Source organism: Podarcis vaucheri, assembly GCF_965113315.1.
Source record: "Podarcis vaucheri genome assembly, chromosome: 6".
Lineage (NCBI taxonomy): Eukaryota > Metazoa > Chordata > Lepidosauria > Squamata > Lacertidae > Podarcis > Podarcis vaucheri.
In genome coordinates this window covers 51,617,127-51,633,849 of record NC_138764.1, presented here as the reverse complement: position 1 = coordinate 51,633,849, position 16,723 = coordinate 51,617,127, and the positions used below count along the sequence as shown (strand labels likewise).

The 16,723-nt window shown below is 43.0% G+C and overlaps 1 protein-coding gene across 2 annotated transcripts in view; it reads right to left on the bottom strand.

Annotated features, from left to right (window-relative positions):
• Nucleotides 1-16,723, bottom strand: part of LOC309534535 (BEN domain-containing protein 5-like) — a 730,363-nt gene that overhangs the window by 516,578 nt on the left and 197,062 nt on the right. The window lies entirely within an intron of this gene.

The window sequence follows — 16,723 nt, the reverse complement described above, 5'->3', positions numbered from 1 at the left end:
TTGTTCACCTGCTTGGTGAAGGGCTTGGTGTGAGGCTCCATGGAAGAGCCTCTTTACCTGGATGCTAGGTAAAAACTTGGGGTGTATGCAACCTTGGCATTATCAGTACTATGCTGCAATCAAGGGAGCTATCCAGCATTGTAGTTCCACTGGTACAATGGACTTTCGTGCATGCAACAAGGCTCCCTTGTCCTCTTCTTTCCCCTTCAGCCACCTGGACACATTCAAAAGCAATTCTGGAGGGGAAAGGAAGCATCTGGAACAGATTTTGGAGAAATGGGAAAGGGAGAAGAAGCAGAAGTCCCACCACAGCAGCAGAGCCCTGCTGGCTCTACATGGGATAAGCCCAGATCTTTCATATCAGGTTATTAGAAGTTGATGGGAGGTCATTTTAAAGTATTTATACTACTCACTATATTGGGCAGGATTCACATAACCAGGGCCATCACCAGGAGTCCTATGTAAGGACATCAGCATGTGCAATGGGGCTTCCCCCTCCTCTTCTCCAGAATTTGTCTTGGGGGAGGGGGGATCAGGAGAACCCGCAGAACAGCACACAGGGGAGGAGAGGGGAGGTTCGTCCCATCTGGCAAGCTGCAATGCTTGCGCAGACAGAACACCTGTAACAGTGTGCCACTAAATTTCACTTATTATTTAAGCATTTTTGTTAATATTTTTGCTTATTGTGTATCATGTTTTTGGGTTGCCTTATTTTGCTGTAAACTACCTTGTGTCAAGGGACGCGGGTGGTGCTGTGGTCAGAAGGTCAGCGATTCGAATCCCCGCAATGGGGTGAGCTCCCGTTGCTCTGTCCCTGCTCCTGCCAACCTAGCAGTTCAAAAGCACGTCAAAGTGCAAGTAGATAAATAGGTACCGCTCCAGCGGGAAGGAAAACAGCATTTCCGTGTGCTGCTCTGGTTCACCAGAAGTGGCTTAGTTATGCTGGCCACAAGACCCGGAAGCTGTACGCTGGCTCCCCCGGCCAATAAAGTGAGATAAGCGCTGCAACCCCAGAGTCATCCGCGACTGAACCTAACGGTCAGGGGTCCCTTTACCTTGTGTCAAGGGCAGTATAGAGCAATCTGAATTTAGTGATGCAATTCTCCAACCAAAATATGTGTTTAGATATGGGTATCTAAAAGACACGTATTAATGAAAATAACAATTATTGGGAGGAAATCGCTTTTAAAATATATTGTGGCAAAATTGCATAAAATGTGTTTATTGGAAGAAACATGCAATAAAATTATGATGAAGTTTGATGAGGACCTTTTTAAAAAATAACACTAAACTGATGTGGTAATCTGAAATAACCATAATGTAAAGTCATATGTAAACCATAATGTAAAGTCATATGGGAAAACCTGCAGATAATTATCATTAAGAAGGCCATAAAATTAATTTAAAATTCTAACATACTGTTGTAAAGGAGCATAGATAAACTTTACAATGGACTGGTGTAGCCACTCTGGACTGGACTGGGTGAACTGGACAGGACAGGATAGGATGGGCTGGCATTTCAGCTTTGAATAAAACATAGCTAGGACAAATTAGTACCTTGATCATGCTAGATATAACTATATTCATTTGTTTAATTAAACAATCTAGGCTTCTCTTTGTGTGGGTCATTTTTAAAAATGTTAAAAATAAAATTAAACACATAATTAAGCTGACAGGAGATAAAGACCCTTGTTCAGTAAGCTGAAGGCAGTTAATTTATAAGGAGCTTAGTCCCTGAAGGCTGTGTAGTTTATTAAACTTACTGAGGCAAAGATGTGATAAAATATTTTATGTAGTTCTTTAAAGGCTAAATTGCTCTGACACTTTTAAAGTCCACAAGATGCAAACAATTAGGGTGCCTTGTTATCGGGATTTCCTTTCAAACAGACTTCATACTTTAAGTTAAACAAAAATCATGTCTATATACATAATTCTGTAGCCTTTTCAGATTTTCTCTTTTGAATGGCAAGCATATTTGATTTAGTGATATTCTGAAATAGTCATGTGTTTGTAAGATTAATTAAATAATTATTTGGGTGTTATGTTTTCTGTCTTGGAATGTTTAAAATAAATACAATATATTAGACTGAAAAATAGATTCACCATAAGCTGGGAATTCTATAAAAACTTCCCCACTCTAATTTATTGGCTCTCTGGTTTTAAAGGCTGGTCACTATGTTGTTAATAAATGTCACCTACATGTGTCAGTGAGGCTACATTGACAGACCAGTTTCAGGATGAGCTGGAAGACATCCTGAATAAATACCCTGTAAGGGTGGTGGGCCCATTTGAATGGCCTTCTCTTGGAGATTGAGGGGAAAATAATGTGTTCCTGAATGCTCTGGGTATTTTCTAGCAGAGAAAGCTGATGATCTGATCTGGACTTGCTTGGAAATAGCAAGATGAAGCAGGCAACTGATAAGATTGCTTCCAGTCTGTTCTCCAGCATTGTAGATTGAGAATGGCTCCTTGGTATTCTGGTGAGCTTTGGGCTATGATATAAGCTAGATGAAGACTAAAGCATAAATGGTGCAAGTCTCACACCAACAAAGCCAACATAACACTGGTTAGCACATATAATTGCGCCTACCATGTGGCAGTGCAAGCTGCAAAGGAGGTTAATTTTGCAGCTTACCTTGCAACCTCTAGTAGTCTGCCGGCAAAGTTATTTTGATTGCCCCAGAGTTTACTGACTCCCACTGTGGGGACGGACCTCTGGGACATTTGAGGACACACTGCAACCAACTAGCTACAACTTTAAGGAAGGAATATACAATGTTTCCATTCTTGATTCAAATTTCACTATTGAGAGTGGGGCAGAAGGCTTAACTTAGCACAGCACACCACTTTCAAGTCAGCAATTCATGCTTTACATTATAGCCAAATATTATTTATTAGGATTTTGGCTGTCAAACAGCAGGAAAGAGGAAAAAGAAAAACATTTCAGCATCATTCAGGTTAACGAATATAAATATTTGCTGCCGACTTTTTGGAAAATAAAATAAAAATATATCAATACATACACACAAACACACACACACACACACACACACACACACACATATATATATATATATATATGCTTTCGTAGATTTTCACGGGTACAGGAATGCAGGTTTTGGTGTCTTCGGGTGTCTTCCCGTGTAAGAGTCGGGGTGTCTGTGCGACGTTTCGACGAGGTCTCACTCGTCATCTTCAGGCTGGTGCTTTCGGCTTCTTGTTACTGGAACAGAGCAGAATCTGGTGTTTGAGTTCCTATAAATACTGTTGAGGGGTGTGGTGTATAGCCTCCAACGTTCTGGGCAGAGAGGAAGTTCCTAGATTAGTGTGCCTCTTCTTCTTTTGTTCCTTAATTACTTGAGGGATATCTTGAGTGATTTCATGAGTGATATTCTGAATACCACTGGGTGGGTCATTAAGTGTAGATTAGTTGCTAAAGCTTTTGTGTCTTGACCTCTTGAGCTTGTGAAGAGTTTTTCTGAGAAGATGGCTGTGCTGCATTTAGTTGTGCTCTGGCTTGGCTTCGTGTATAGGGGCGAGCTGTGGTTTTGTGCCTTGTGCCAGCCAGATCTGTGTAGGGATTGCAGGGGGGTGCAGCATCCGGAGGTGCCACTATAGTTTGGCTACTGGATGGAGTCTGTAATATGTCTGTGGAGAGGGTCTGGGTTTGGGTCTGGTGTGGTTGATTGGTGACGGCGTTCTGTGTGCCTCTGGTTCTGGTGTCGGTTTTTGTGGGGAGGGCTAATTTCCAGATGTCTGGCAGGCGGGACGTGTCGTCACGCTTGTTCATGTTGTGAGGGTGTTTCTCTATCTCGATGGCTTCCATGATTATTCTCTTGTGGTGATGTTCCATGTTAAAGAGCAATTTGGAATCTGCAAAATTAATTTCGTGTCCTGTTTCTTTCATGTGTTGGAAAAGAGAGGAAGTTTTTTCTTCTTTTTTGACGGCATTCTTGTGTTCTGCGATACGTGCATTTATTCGTCTGTTTGTTTGTCCAATGTACGTGGCTGGGCAGGAACATCACCACAAGAGAATAATCATGGAAGCCATCGAGATAGAGAAACACCCTCACAACATGAACAAGCGTGACGACACGTCCCGCCTGCCAGACATCTGGAAATTAGCCCTCCCCACAAAAACCGACACCAGAACCAGAGGCACACAGAACGCCGTCACCAATCAACCACACCAGACCCAAACCCAGACCCTCTCCACAGACATATTACAGACTCCATCCAGTAGCCAAACTATAGTGGCACCTCCGGATGCTGCACCCCCCTGCAATCCCTACACAGATCTGGCTGGCACAAGGCACAAAACCACAGCTCGCCCCTATACACGAAGCCAAGCCAGAGCACAACTAAATGCAGCACAGCCATCTTCTCAGAAAAACTCTTCACAAGCTCAAGAGGTCAAGACACAAAAGCTTTAGCAACTAATCTACACTTAATGACCCACCCAGTGGTATTCAGAATATCACTCATGAAATCACTCAAGATATCCCTCAAGTAATTAAGGAACAAAAGAAGAAGAGGCACACTAATCTAGGAACTTCCTCTCTGCCCAGAACGTTGGAGGCTATACACCACACCCCTCAACAGTATTTATAGGAACTCAAACACCAGATTCTGCTCTGTTCCAGTAACAAGAAGCCGAAAGCACCAGCCTGAAGATGACGAGTGAGACCTCGTCGAAACGTCGCACAGACACCCCGACTCTTACACGGGAAGACACCCGAAGACACCAAAACCTGCATATATATATATATATATATATATATATATATATATATATATATATATATATATATATATACATATACATTATATATATATAATATATATATATATATATATATCCCGGCATTCACAAAAGCCACCCATCAGTGGCCATTACAAAACAGGCAAGGAGAGTAAACTACTTTTAAATTTCCTAGTCAGATGCAGCTGTCAAGTAACACTATGTTCTCCACTGATGTGAAACCCTCAAGAATGTCCAACAGTTGGGGGCTGTCAAGTATATCCCTGAAATCTAAAGACTTTAAGCAAAGAGCTTAATAAGATATGTATGAACATCATGCCAACTAACACTAATATATGTGACAATTCCAGTGATAGGCACTTCTTTCAAAACCCAAGCAGCATATGCCACTCAATAGGTGGGTTAACTTTCAAAAACATATTTTATGAACTAGCCAAAGTCTAGAGAGAGAGAGAGAGAGAGAGAGAGAGAGAGAGAAAGAAAGAAAGAAAGAAAGAACCTGATTTCTATTCTGAACTACACTATTCTATACTGTGCACTGTGAAGAGGGAATGAAATTTGGACTTGGTTTCCAGTCTGTCTCCTGCATAGAGAGATGCTCTGACTGATGGAATGCATCTCCGCTTTGAAATAGCAGGTAAGGTCAAGATTGAGTGACATTTGGCTGTATATTTTGATAGGAAAACATTCCCAATGATTTGTTCAGCTTCTGTTCTTTTTATTTTTTAAAAAATGAACTTGGATATGGATTCCCTAGTCAGATATTGTCAATTCCCAACTTCCTTTTTGGGACCAAGTAGTTTAGCAGGTGGCTGCCTAGCAGCTTTAGGCATTCATAGATAACCGCAGCTTCCCATAAATCAGAGGTGGCCAACTCTCAAGAGACTGTGATCTACATTCACAATTAAAGACTGGCAGTGATCTACCCCCATTTTGGGGGGTTCAGCTCAAGGTTGTTGAGCTTTTTCAAGGGAGGAAAAAACCCTGTTTTTCAGGGATTAAAAAACCTTTGGGGGGAACTTCCGTTTTTTGGGGGGTTAAAGGGAAGGTACAAAGGAGTAAAGTCACTCACAAAAAGATCACTATGGATGAAAACATATCAAACAACAATGGAGGGCGGGGTGATGGAGCACTAAGGAAAGGGAGCAAGAGATCGACCGCGATCTACCAAAACCTCACGGGGATCTACCAGTAGATTGTGATCTATCTGTTGGACACCCCTGCTATAAATCAACCAGTCTAGCTTTCAACCTAGCAATGGCTGAATCAGTCCCTTTTCAGTCTGTGTCACTAGTGCTTGTGCTCAGCCATGATTTCATTCTGTTCCATTTTTGTAATAATCTACTGTTTCGAAAGCACCCCCGGGGGCAAGTAGATAAATAGGTACCGCTTACCAGCGGGAAGGTAAACGGCGTTCCGTGTGCGGCTCTGGCTCGCCAGAGCAGCGATGTCACGCTGGCCACGTGACCCGGAAGTGTCCCCGGACAGCGCTGGCCCCCGGCCAATAGATGTGAGATGGGCGCACAAACCCCACAGTCTGTCAAGACTGGCCCGTTCGGGCAGGGGTACCTTTACCTTTACCTTTACTGTTTATTAAAACATACACATAAAAACATGAAAATCCACTTTAAAAATACTTATATTATTTTATCCCCCTGTATTTAGACTATGAGCTGAGAAATAAATGAGAACAACTGAGAAGTGCAGTGATTAACTAGGACTGCAATCCCACCTTCACTTACCTGGGATTAAGGCCCACTGAATTCATTAGGGCTTACTTCTGAGTAGACATTGCACTTTAGGCTAGGATTGTACTTTAAGTTCTGTCCTGCAAATCATTGCCTGAGGTGCAAATCAGATCAGTTCATATTAGAACTTGTAAAGATCAAATTCTACAGGTGTCTCAGACATGGAATGGATACTGCACTACTGGCTGCTTGTCTTGTCTTGTCTTATTTATTTTATTTTATTTTATTTTAATGCCAACCAATCTTCCCAAACCATTTTGTTGCTCTTGGTGTTGTTGATTCCTGATGTATGGGTGTTATAACTGCAGGAGCTTGAGGCTTTTGGACTGCTCTTGATACTACTTGTTTGTTGCTAGCAGGTCCCAAATGGCTTGGCATCTTCCTATAAAATTCCCTCTTGGTCCTGCAAAAGATCCACCTTGTCCCCTCTCTTCTACAAACTGCCTGTGAAATTCCTACAAGGTATGCTGTTAGTTTTCACCCAAATGCTGATGACTCTTAACTGTGCTTCTATTTTTTCATGATTCAGGCACTGGTGTTTTATCCAATGCATGTTCATAGCGAGCTGGCTGAAGCTAAATCTTTACAAGACAAAAGTAATGGTGGTCAACTGGCTATGTGACCTGGAAGAGCTTGACACTTCCATTGTAGACTGGGTTTACCCCCCCAAGACAGACCTCCATTACCCCCAAAGACAGACCTCCCATGCTTGTAGTCATTGGGTGCTTCTGGATCTGCAGTTCACTTGGGATCCTAGGTTATAGTGATGGTTTAGGGCAGGCTTCCTCAACCTCGGCCCTCCAGATATTTTGAGACTACAATTTCCATCATCCCTGCCCACTGGTCCTGCTACCTAGGGATCATGGGAGTTGTAGGTCAAAAACATCTGGAGGGTCGAGGTTGAGGAAGCCTGCATCAGCACAACCAGACGCCTTCATCTGCCCCACCTGCAACAAAACATATCTCTCCAGTATTGGTCTCTACAGTCACAGCAGGCACTGCAACCTTCCAACAGTTTGACTTCACCCCAAAATGTGCACGCCTCCTTTGTCTCCCGAAAGACGGATGCCAACAATCCTTAGCACACTTACTAGTGGAGAAATCCTATTGGATGTAATGTAACTTAAAGGTAAAGGGACCCCTGACTGTTAAGCCCAGTCGTGGGCGACTCTGGGGTTGCTGCGCTCATCTCGCTTTATTGGCCGAGGGAGCCGGCGTACAGCTTCCGGGTCATGTGGCCAGCATGACTAAGCTGCTTCTGGCAAACCAGAACAGCGCACGGAAACGCCGTTTACCTTCCCGCTGGAGTAGTACCTATTTATCTACTTGCACTTTGACATGCTTTCGAACTGCTAGGTTGGCAAGAGCTGGGACCGAACAACGGGAGCTCACCCCGTCGTGGGGATTCGAACTGTCAACCTTCTGATCAGCAAGCCCTAGGCTCAGTGGTTTAGACCACAGCACTACCTGCGTCCCTGTAACTTACTCCTGAGTAAATATGCTTACAATTGCTCTGCCCATCACTCAGAATACAGTGACATTGAATTTATGTAATTATAGCTCCTTATTGTTGAAGCTCCTGACAAAATCTTCCAAAACTGTGCTTTTCTCTAAGAATGTCAATTGATATAAAAGTCCTGAAGTAAGGCAGATGGAATTTTTAAAGGTAAAGACTTTAGCCTCAAGCAAGCTGTCTCAAGATTAGAAGAATGATTAACACAAAAATAATTCAAGGCATAGATAAAAATTTGACAGATGTTTCCATTTCCTTGCCAATCCATTCTCCTGCATTTAGATACTGTGGACTAAACCAAGATGAGACCACTGAAAATACAATCACGTAGATGGTGAGGAGAAATTATGTTCTCAGTATACCTATGGTATATTAGGTCAGGAATTTCTTATCCAATGGAGAATTCCATTAGCACAGAAATTACAGGAAACAGAATCTAAGTTAGATATGGCATGCAACATATTTATAGAGAAAACTGCAATGAAACTTTAGCTTTTCCAGTAGACCCTGTTTTTAGGTGTCTTGGTAACAATATTCATAGCCTCTCCCATTAGTTTGACAATGTTTCATATGCCTAAAGCTCTATTTTAGATTGGTCCTTAAAAAATCGACTTGAAAACAAGATACTTTGGAGCATATGTTCTTAAGAAGTATGCCTGAGGTGTAGAATCTAAAATAATCCTACCATATTCAAACTAAAGGTTAGGATATTTTCTCACATTACATTTTGAATTTTGTACTTGTTCTAAACTCAAGGAGATAGTAACTATGATTAGACTTGCCTGTTAACAAAATGCATTGCCAGAACTAATAGGTGCACAAAGAGGTGCAAGTAGGCATAAGCTACCTTGACCTGGGCACTACCATAAGTGTCCAGATCAAGAGAAATAATAGTGCTGCTTTATTCTACCTTAGTCACAGCACATGTGGAGTATTGTGCCCAATTCGGGTACCACAATTTAAGAAGGGTATTGACAAGCTGGAACGTGTGCAAAGGAGGGTGACCAAGATGATTTAAGGAGTCTGAAAACCAATGTTTATTAGGAATGGCTCAAAGAGTTGGGTATGTTTAGCCTGGAAAAGAGGAGACTTGAGAATCATAGAATCATAGAGTTGGAAGAGACCACAAGGGCCATCGAGTCCAACCCCCTGCCAAGCAGGAAACACCATCAGAGCACTCCTGACATATGGTTGTCAAGCCTCTGCTTAAAGACCTCCAAAGCAGGAGACTCCACCACACTCCTTGGCAGCAAATTCCACTGTCGAACAGCTCTTACTGTCAGGAAGTTCTTCCTAATGTTTAGGTGGAATCTTCTTTCTTGTAGTTTGGATCCATTGCTCCGTGTCCGCTTCTCTGGAGCAGCAGAAAACAACCTTTCTCCCTCCTCTATGTGACATCCTTTTATATATTTGAACATGGCTATCATATCACCCCTTAACCTCCTCTTCTCCAGGCTAAACATGCCCAGCTCCCTTAGCCGTTCCTCATAAGGCATCGTTTCCAGGCCTTTGACCATTTTGGTTGCCCTCCTCTGGACACGTTCCAGTTTGTCAGTGTCCTTCTTGAACTGTGGTGCCCAGAACTGGACACAGTACTCCAGGTGAGGTCTGACCAGAGCAGAATACAGTGGCACTATTACTTCCCTTGATCTAGATGCTATACTCCTATTGATGAGGCCCAGAATTGCATTGGCTTTTTTAGCTGCCGCGTCACACTGTTGGCTCATGTCAAGTTTGTGGTCAACCAAGACTCCTAGATCCTTTTCACATGTACTGCTCTCAAGCCAGGTGTCACCCCTCTTGTATTTGTGCCTCTCATTTTTTTTGCCCAAGTGCAATACTTTACATTTCTCCCTGTTAAAATTCATCTTGTTTGTTTTGGCCCAGTTCTCTAATCTGCCAAGGCCGTTTTGAAGTGTGATCCTGTCCTCTGGGGTGTTAGCCACCCCTCCCAGTTTGGTGTCATCTGCAAATTTGATCAGGATGCCCTTGAGTCCATCATCCAAGTCGTTGATAAAGATGTTGAATAAGGAGAGGAGAGGAGAGGAAATCTAATGTTGTTGTTGTTGTTTAGTCGTTTAGTCGTGTCCGACTCTTCGTGACCCCATGGACCAGAGCACGCCAGGCACTTCTGTCCTCCACTGCCTCCCGCAGTTTGATCAAACTCATGCTAGTAGCTTCAAGAACACCATCCAACCATCTCATTCTCTGTCGTCCCCTTCTCCTTGTGCCCTCCATCTTTCCCAACATCAGGGTCTTTTCCAGGGAGTCCTCTCTTCTCATGAGGTGGCCAAAGTATTGGAGCCTCAGCTTCACGATCTGTCCTTCCAGTGAGCACTCCGGGCTGATTTCCTTCAGAATGGAGAGGTTTGATCTTCTTGCAGTCCATGGGACTCTCAAGAGTCTCCTCCAGCACCATAATTCAAAAGCATCAATTCTTCGGCGATCAGCCTTCTTTATGGTCCAGCTCTCACTTCCATACATCACTACTGGGAAAACCATGGCTTTTACTATACGGACCTTTGTTGGCAAGGTGATGTCTCTGCTTTTTAAGATGTTGTCTAGGTTTGCCATCGCCTTTCTCCCAAGGAGCAGGCGTCTTTTAATTTCGTGACTGCTGTCACCATCTGCACTGATCATGGAGCCCAAGAAAGTAAAATCTCTCACTGCCTCCATTTCTTCCCCATCTATTTGCCAGGAGGTGATGGGCCCAGTGGCCATGATCTTCGTTTTTTTGATGTTGAGCTTCAGACCATATTTTGCGCTCTCCTCTTTCACCCTCATTAAAAGGTTCTTTAATTCCTCTTCACTTTCTGCCATCAAGGTTGTGTCATCTGCATATCTGAGGTTGTTGATATTTCTTCCGGCAATCTTAATTCCGGCTTGGGATTCATCCAGCCCAGCCTTTCGCATGATGAATTCTGCATATAAGTTAAATAAGCAGGGAGACAATATACAGCCTTGCCGTACTCCTTTCCCAATTTGGAACCAATCAGTTGTTCCATATCCAGTTCTAACTGTAGCTTCTTGTCCCACATAGAGATTTCGCAGGAGACAGATGAGGTGATCAGGCACTCCCATTTCTTTAAGAACTTGCCATAGTTTGCTGTGGTCAACACAGTCAAAGGCTTTTGCATAGTCAATGAAGCAGAAGTAGATGTCTTTCTGGAACTCTCTGGCTTTCTCCATAATCCAGCGCATGTTTGCAATTTGGTCTCTGGTTCCTCTGCCTCTTCTAAATCCAGCTTGCACTTCTGGGAGTTCTCGGTCCACATACTGCTTGAGCCTTCCTTGTAGAATTTTAAGCATAACCTTGCTAGCATGTGAAATGAGTGAAATTGTGCGGTAGTTGGAGCATTCTTTGGCACTGCCTTTCTTTGGGATTGGAATGTAGACTGATCTTCTCCAATCCTCTGGCCACTGCTGAGTTTTCCAAACTTGCTGGCATATTGAGTGTAGCACCTTAACAGCATCATCTTTTAAAATTTTAAACAGTTCAGCTGGAATACCATCACTTCCACTGGCCTTGTTATTTGCAGTGCTTTCTAAGGCCCATTTGACTTCACTCTCCAGGATGTCTGGCTCAAGGTCAGCAACCACACTACCTGGGGTGTACGAGACATCCATATATTTCTGGTATAATTCCTCTGTGTATTCTTGCCACCTCTTCTTGATGTCTTCTGCTTCAGTTAGATCTTTACCACTTTTGTCCTTTATTATGGTAATCTTTGTACGAAATGTTCCTTTCATATTTCCGATTTTCTTGAACAGATCTCTGGTTCTTCCCATTCTGTTGCTTTCCTCTATTTCTTTGCATTGCTCGTTTAAGAAGGCCTTCTTGTCTCTCCTTGCTGTTCTTTGGAAATCTGCATTCAATTTCCTGTATCTTTCACTATCTCCCTCGCATTTTGCTTGCCTTCTCTCCTCCGCTATTTGTAAGGCCTCGTTGGACAGCCACTTTGCTTTCTTGCATTTCTTTTTCATTGGGATGGTTTTAGTTGCTGCCTCCTGTATAATGTTGCGAGCCTCCATCCATAGTTCTTCAGGCACTCTGTCCAGCAAATCTAAATCCTTAAACCTGTTCCTCACTTCCACTGTGTATTCATAAGGGATTTGGTTTAGATTGTATCTTACCTGTCCAGTGGTTTTTCCTACTTTCTTCAGTTTAAGCTTGAATTTTGCTATAAGGAGCTGATGATCTGAGCCACAGTCAGCTCCAGGTCTTGTTTTTGCTGACTGTATAGAGCTTCTCCATCTTTGGCTGCAGAGAATATAATCAATCTGATTTCGATGTTGCCCATCTGGGGATGTCCATGTGTAGAGTCGTCTCTTGTGTTGTTGGAAAAGCGTGTTTGTGATGACCAGCTTGTTCTCTTGACAGAACTCTATTAGCCTTTGCCCTGCTTCGTTTTGATCTCCAAGGCCAAACTTGCCAGTTGTTCCTTTTATCTCTTGATTCCCTACTTTAGCATTCCAATCCCCTATAATGAGCAGAACATCCTTCTTTGGTGTCACTTCGATAAGGTTTTGTAAGTCTTCATAGAACTGGTCAATTTCAGTTTCTTCAGCACCAGTAGTTGGTGCATAAACTTGGATTACTGTGATGTTAAAAGGTCTGCCTTGGATTCGTATCGAGATCATTCTATCATTTTTGAGACTGCATCCCAGTACAGCTTTCGCCACTCTTTTGTTGACTATGAGGGCCACTCCATTTCTCTTACGGGTTTCTTGCCCACAGTAGTAGATATGGTAGTCATCCGAACTGAATTCGCCCATTCCCGTCCATTTTAGCTCACTGATGCCCAGGATGTCAATATTTATTCTTGCCATCTCATTTTCCAACTTACCCAGGTTCATGGTTCTTACATTCCAGGTTCCTATGCAATATTTTTCTTTACAGCATTGGACTTTCCTTTCGCTTCCATGCATATCCACAACTGAGCGTCCTTTCGGCTTTGGCCCAGCCGCTTCATCAGCTCTGGATCTACTTGTACTTGTCCTCCGCTCTTCCCCAGTAGCATGTTGGACACCTTCCGACCTGAGGGGCTCATCTTCCAGTGTCATAACTTTTATATGCCTGTTGTCTTTGTCCATGGAGTTTTCTTGGCAGGGATACTGGAGTGGCTTGCCGATTCCTACTCCAGGTGGATCACGTTTGGTCAAAACTCTCCACTATGACCTGTTCATCTTGTGTGCCCTGCTCGGCGTAGTTCATAGCTTCTCTGAGTTCTTCAAGCCCCTTCGCCACGGCAAGGCAGTGATCCATGAAGGGGAGGAAATCTAATACCCACCTTCAAATATTTAAAGGGCTGTTACATGGAGGATGGAGTTAGCTTGGCTTCTCCTACTCCAGAGGCTAGGACCTGAATAAAAGGATCCATGTTACAAAAAGAAGATTCCAATGAAACATCAGAAAGGACTTTCTGACAGTAAGAGCTGTTTATAAGTGGAACAGACTCCCATGAAAGGCGATGGTCTCTCCTCCCTTGGGGGTTTTTAAGCAGAGGTTTGATGGTGATCTATTGTGGATGATTTAGAAGAGATCCCTGCATTGTTGGGGGTTGGACTAGATTACCCTGTGGCTCCCTTCTGACTCTACAGCTCTATGATTCTGTGATTTTATCCCTCTTCCATTCCTAGATAATCCATTTTGAAGATAGAAAGCTACATTTTTATCTCTACATACAATAATTAATCTGTATTCTTTATTTATTTGGGAGTTTTATATTTAGACAACCGTGGGGAATGAAGGGTTAAAATCTGCTACTCCCCAAAGCCAGGGCCATGCCTGTTTTGATTCTGTTCCCTGTGAGAAGCCCTGTTTGGATTTCATAGTTGAGCACACCTGCTTCAAGTGCTTTCCTCACCCTTAATTTGAATTTTTATATGACATTTTCTTCACTATATTCACCTTCACCCTCATAGTACTTAACTGGTGATAATACTCACAGCATAATACAGCAGTGCTGCAGCTTGAAGAAACCTTTATTTTCCTTTTCGGCATGCCTTTTAATTTGATCAAACCAGTATGTATCTAGTGTGGAACAGATGGTATATATTTGGGAAAGTTTTAAATGGGAGACGCTGAAACACAACTCATCTAACTGCAACAAGGTTTTGCATATACTCATTGTACCATGCCACTCTGATTAAAGTATCCATAGCAGTTCTATTGTTTCAGAATGTGAGTTGAAGTGATATTTCAGTAGGGAGAAAGTAAGCATCTCAGGACTAGTAATTAATGAATAACCTGGGGGAGGGGGGAGGGGAATCCGGCCCCATTGAGAGTTTCAGAACATCATCAACATCCCTCCCCCCTCAGTGCCCAAGAGGAAAAGTGTGTGTTGCTCCTGATGAGAAGTCCACAGGGCACAAGGAAGGAGTGGAGAATGCTCCGAGGGAACAAATTGTTTCATTAAAAAGTGTAGGACATGTAGAAAGGCTGCTGGTTAGAGGCCTGGCACTGATCCTGGTTGTGCAGGATTCCCATTGCCTGTGGTGAGGGACCAGCAGTTTTTTTCTGGGGGTGCAAGGGACAAGGACACGGGTTTCAGAGAGCCTGATTCGGGGTCCTGGCTCTAGGCCCTTGCTTTCATTTCCTGGTCCCCAAGGTAAAAATTATATTATTAAGGAATAAATCAAGGGATAGGTGTATGCATGCAAGTAGAATTGACAAGCAACCTGCTCAATTCTGACTGTGAAGAAATGACCCCTGGAGCCCTTGAAGACCCACTATGACCAACTTGCGGCACACTGAGAGACCTTGTTACTGATGTCCCCACCAGCGTCTAATGCCACCGCCTGTGATGTGCTATGGGATCACTTTCAGTTTATGCAACCTGATTGTGTGAATAAGGTGCTTGAATCTCTCTGGCTCACCACATGCCCCATTGATCTCTGTCCCTGTGGGCTTATTAAGCCTAGAAGAGTTTTGACTGGTTGGGTCCTGACCATGGCTAATTTTCCATTGTGTGAAGGGGTGGACCCTTCCACTCTGAAAGAAGTGGTGGTACGGCTACTCCTAAAGAAGCCTAAAGAACTTTTCAAGAAGTTTCAGTCCTAGTAAAGCGGCAGGTATGCAGCCTAGGGGTCCAAATTTGTCACTGGAAGGCCAGGTGCCCCCAGTGGCTAGAAGCACCTTTTATTAGTTCTAGCTGGTAGAGCGGTTGCAACCATTCCGTACTGATCTGTGATTTTAAAAAACCCACCACCCTGCCAATATATATTTAAATGTATATTCTCTCTCAAAAGACGAATTTTAGATATGTATTTTGATATGTTTAAACTGCTGAGAACTGTATTGCCATGTCATCTGCCTTGTGGAACGTGCTGCCCCTTGAAGTTAGATAGGCTCCACCATTTCACAAATTTTGCTGGATGTTTTAAAACTCTCCTATTTTCTACAGGCTTTACCAGAAGGATAAGTTGACAATCTTATATTTTTCTTTGGAAAACTGTTTTTATCTTTTGTTGTACAACACTATGGTAATTTGCAAGTTTTGATGGTTTATAAATATTCAAAGAAAACTGTGAAAAACAGTGAATAGCTGTGGTCTGAATTGCACAGTAGTCCAAAAGCTGTGGGTCAGGTCTTATTTCATATAGGAATTTGCAAAGATCCAATTCCTCAGGCATCCCTCAGTAGGTACTGTGCTGTCAAGGTGAGAATTTGTCCTTTTATATGCAAGTGTAACCTTGCCAATGCAGCATAAAGGATAACAGGAAGAAGGAAGCAGAGAAGATGAGAATCGCAGAGCTGCCTAACAGCATTAGTTCAACTTTATTATGAAAGTGTTTTTAAATTCATGTAGGGATGTAGAGAAAATGAATCACATCTGAGTGTCTATTATTTTTTGCATCTGGATATCACTAGGAAGTAACTGGACATAAATTTTACACTGATTCCAGACTGAGAAATACTGTATGATGGGTTAGCAGCAATCACCAGATCACTTCTGACAGAGAACTACTATGGGGACTTGGAAAACTCACATCAGTGCTTTAAGTCTTTGAACCAAAATCACCTGTGTGGCATTTACTACACTTGACATCCTGAATCTGAATTATTCCCTAGCTATGCAAGGTCAGCTCTCCTCCTCAGAGAAATTGTAATAATAATAGCAGAAGGGACTGCTATATAATTGTTAAGGTGACATACATTCAGGGGACTCTTTGGGTCTATTTCATTGGCTCCCAGCCCTGAAATGTCATATATTCATAAACTCTGTGATAAACCTGACTAACAAAATGACAGGCCCAATTTCAGGTTATTGGGGGTCCTGAACATACACTTTTACACACGCTGGGGCAGCTGAATGGATGAGATGGTCTTCTTTCCTATGTTGGCAGTGATTGCTGCTCCTGCTCCACTTTGCCATTTCCACTTTACGGGGAAGGGCTCATTGGTAGAGCATCTACTTTGCACTCAGAAGGTCCCAGATTCAATCCCTGGCATCTTCAGGTAGGGCAGAGGGAGAACCCTGGCTGAAACCTTGGAGAGTCATAGCTAGTCAGTGCGGCAATACTGAGCTATATGGACCAAGTCTGAGTCAATATAAGGCAGCTTCCTACATTTACTTACTTGCTCCTTGGACCCACACTGGTGGCAATGAGGAGTAGAAGCAATTGCTATCATTGCTGCTTTATCTGCCTGCTTCCACCTCCTAGAGTCAATGGGATAGCAGAAGCAAGGAGGATGAG